This window comes from Hetaerina americana, unplaced genomic scaffold (assembly GCF_022747635.1).
Source record: "Hetaerina americana unplaced genomic scaffold, ioHetAmer1.1.p SCAF_1, whole genome shotgun sequence".
Classification (NCBI taxonomy): Eukaryota; Metazoa; Arthropoda; class Insecta; order Odonata; family Calopterygidae; genus Hetaerina; species Hetaerina americana.
The window spans coordinates 10,323,096-10,327,574 of record NW_027286069.1 but is presented as its reverse complement, the minus strand read 5'-3'; positions in this window follow the sequence as shown (position 1 = coordinate 10,327,574).

Genomic DNA, 4,479 nt, shown 5'->3' with positions numbered 1-4,479 from the left:
GTTTGTCCTCAAGTTAATGTCCATTCATCAATTTATGTCAAATTGAAATCACATTGCATTTCATTCTGTACTTAATTTCCTTTTACACCTTTTTCCCCATGTTTATGTCAGTAAGTGAATACTTCACCAGGCAGCATCTATAAATGATTTCTTAGGACAATAGTTTTCAAATTCTTTGCTTAAAATTTTCAGGGGCTACACAAAGATGATCAGCATTGGCTTTTCTATGTTGGAAAACATTGCACTTGGATGATGCCTGTAAAGTGCAGATTTAGGTATTTGATAAACACTGCCTACAGTAAAATATGCAGAGGTACTAAATACTTTTTTTAAAAGGTATAGCTGTGCAACGTATGCTCAGTTAGCATATGGGTGCTACCTTAAGGGTACTAGCCTGTATGATGAAGGATTGAAAATTACTTGAACCATCTTTAAAAACATTGTAATATGAAGCTAAGTCTGTAAATGCTTTTCTAATAAATAAATGGAAGTTGATTCCAGTCAAAAGAAATACTAGCTGGTAAGGCTTCAGGATCACGGCGGTTAGTGGCAGTTCACTTTTAATCCTAACAGAAGGAATGGCTTTGTGCATTGTTCAGAAATTTCCACATGGTCTTTCAAGATCTAATTTAAAGTGTACCTTCCTTAAGGTGTGAGATATGTTCAATTAAACAGCAGAGGAATGGGGTTGGACATAAAGGAAATTTGGTTCTACCAAAGGATGTTGAAAATTAAATGAAAGGGCAAAGAAGGCCTTTCAAAAATGAATAACTGATCGTAGTACTTTTCCACTTGATAATCAAGTGGAAAAGTGCTATGATCAGTTATTCATTGTTCGACTTCCACCACATCACACCTGAAGCTACTCAATTTGTCCTTAAGGCCTTTAAAGATTTCATGAAGAGAACAGTCTTCGGGGAAAACATTGAGGAGGAGACAGCTGATTGGGTTCATCTGTGGATGCTATTCCGTTCATCAAAAGTTTTGGATCCTGACTTAGTCACAAAAGTCAGATCTCTTTCGGACATTAGATGCAAATTGACAATTCCAATGTACTAAAAATTGCAAAGAGGTTTTGGGAAACATTCCATTGGCTCAATCATTTAATTTTCACTAAAGGGGACAAGGGTAGGGAAGGAAGAGATCCAGTATTCTGTGAAAATAAAGAATCACTAGATCAACTTATCTTTAGTTCTAAACTGAAATGAGCCAAATAATACCCAAAAGCTCTGGGATTTCAGTGTGTAATCAATGGGACACAAAGGCACCAACTGTAGCCCTAAGTAAAAATGAATTTGCATTAAAAATGAGCTCAGTTTGATCTTTAATGGTGAAATAGTCAGTGGATTAAGGAATTTTATGAACAGCAAAGTATTTGAAGTTTATTGTGATACTTCTTACACTCTTCTCAGGTTTTTAATTTAATAATAATACTTTATTCATTTTGAAAAATGATACAACCATATTAATTGTCGTCAATATAAATATTATTATTAGGTAATCTACCGGTTAAGGTAGGTTTTTGGATGGACAAAGCTACCAAATAAAACATTTTGTGACTCCTAACAAAACAGAAAATCCAGGATCCTACTCTGTATCAGGTCCCTCTTCATCTCTGAGTACTTTCTGCCTCCCTTCATCCCGTCCAACATCCCTATCCTGTTTTTTCCCTTTCCTCGTTTGCCTAACATTCTCCCCTCTATTACAGTCTTCAACATCCCACTGCCGGTCAATACCCCCTTCATCCACTTTTCCTGCCTCCATAAGATTTCTCCCAACAACCCCCTCTCTTCGCCCACCATACCTAGCACCTCCTCATTTGTTTTCTTCTCTGTCCATCTCACCTTCTCCATTCTTCTCCACACCCACATTTCAAAAGCCTCCAGTCTATGTCTATCTTCCTGCTTCAATGACCACATTCCTGCGCCGTACATAGCTACGCTCCATATCAAAGTTTTTATGAGTCTTTTCTTAATATCCTTACTCAACGTCCCTCTCATCAACTCCCTCCTCCTTGTAAAAGCCTCTTCGCCTAGTGCAATTCTTCTCCTTACGTCCCTGCTACTTGGACCGTGTTGGTCCCAAACACTTCCGAGATACGTAAACTGTTCTACCTGCTCTAGTTTTTGCCCTCCTATTTTAATGTTAAGCTTGGCCTTTTTCTTTCTAGAAAATCGCTAAACCTTTGTTTTATTAATATTGATTCTCATCCCATACCTGTCGCACTGAATTTCCAATTCACTCAGCAATGCTTGCAGCCCCTTGGCTGGCTGACAAACTAAAGCTTGGTCATCAGCAAACCTAACTGATTTTACGAATTCCCCGCCCACTTTCATTCCTACCTCCAGTTCTTCCCATGCCTCTTTAATCATTTCCATACTGCATACAGGTTGAACAGCAACGGTGATAATGGGCAACCCTGCCTTACACCTCTTCCTAACACTGCCCATCCGGTCTCCCCATTCCCCACTCGCACTAGAGCAGTCTGAGACATGTACAGGTTGTGGATTAGCCTCCTTTCCCTCCAATCTATTCCTATTTTCTTCAATATACTCATTAGTTTTTCCCAATTCACTCTATCAAATGCTTTTTTGAAATCTACTAAACAGGCAAATACCTCCTGGTTGTGTTCTATATTCCTCTCGATTAATAATCTCATTACTGCAATGGCGTCACGCGTACCTCTCCCCTTCCTAAACCCAAACTGATCATCCCCTAAGTAATCATTTGCCCCACTCTCTATCCTTTCGTTTATTATCCGGAGAACAACTTTAGCTGCGTGGGATATCAAACTTATTGTCCTGTAGTCCTCACATGATGTAGCCTTTACCTTTTTTGGAATAGGAACTAAAACTGATCTCACAAAGTCTTCCGGCCAGATTCCTTCCTCATAGATACTGCGAATGAGCCCATAAAGCCTCTTCCTCCCACATTTTCCTAAACATTTTAATAGTTCAGCAGAAATGCTATCTACCCCCACGGCCTTATTTAGTTTCATCTCCCTTAATGCCCTTTCTATCTCATCGTCGATTATGCCTGGACCTAAGCTATCTTCCTCTACGTCTTGTTCCTTTTCTAACTCTAACTTTATTGGTCTAAGTTCTTTACTATACAGTTCTTCCATATACATATATATATATATTTATATATATATTTATATATATATATATATATCGATTGTACGGAAAAACTCACACGAGCGGCACAATAATGGGCTGACACAATATAGCACAAATAGAATAGAATAGCAACATTTAAAAGGACACTCACACGGATAATTGTTCGAGCTTTCGGCCCTCTCAGAGGCCTTCTTCAAGTCTCTCTTGAAGAAGGCCTCTGAGAGGGCCGAAAGCTTGAACAATTATCCGTATGAGTGTCCTTTTAAATGTTGCTATTCTATTCTATTTGTGCTATATTGTGTCAGCCCATTATATATATATATATGTATATATATATATATATATATATATATATATATATATATATATGTATGTATGTATATATATATATATAATTTAATATATAAACATAAGCTCTTAAATGTGATGAAGATTCTCACAAAAGAATTCATTCAATGAGTAAATTGGGTAAGCAAGTAACCACATATATACCCTATTCTTGAAACTCTAGGTACAGTCTGATTTCAACTGAGTAGGCAGATAGTTATACAGTCGTATGCTCATGTCATGAAATGTTTTGTAAGTTGATGACAATCTACAATAAGTAGTATTTAGATTTGATTTACCTCTTTTGGAGTAGTTATGGATGTTAGATCTTAATTGGTAAGTTTTTAGATTAACTTTCACTAGAGCCTTAAAGATATATAAACTAAATACAGTCATGATTCCATATCTAATAAAAAAGGTTTGCAGGAATCATGGGAAGGCAATGTCCTGAGATCCGTTTCCTCGAGTCGTTGGGTACTTTATTTTTCTCTCAATAATGTCGAGGTGTTCGCCTTTGCCGCAGCATTCTCTATGTTGTAAAGAAAACACCCCAGTTCTGCAATGATCTGGATTTTTGGATGTCTCAGAAAATGTGTGCAGCTCCATAACTGCGAAAGTTAGATATAAGGTGTTGGCTCTGCGCTACAGGAGATTCAGATTTGTTAATCATTAGAATTAAAAAGCCTTTGAAAAGTGATATCCAAAGCTATTTCATGGATGTCTACGGTGAAAAAATGTGTTATATTAACATTTAAAGGAGCCAGGATATTAATAGAATTAATCTAGTTAAAAGGAAGATAAAACACGCAAAGACCACGTCTACTAACATGTGTGTTCTGCAGACAAAACTATATTGGGATTTAACTAGATAATCGGCATACTTTCGCCATAAACGAGTCATTAACTAGAACATTCAATTTCGCGCTCTGATTTTGTGCCCTATGTATGCATTTTATAACGAGTACGGTTCCGAAGATTGTGGTGATCTGATTGGAGAATACAGAAATCCGTACCCCATAGCTATTGGCGGCTT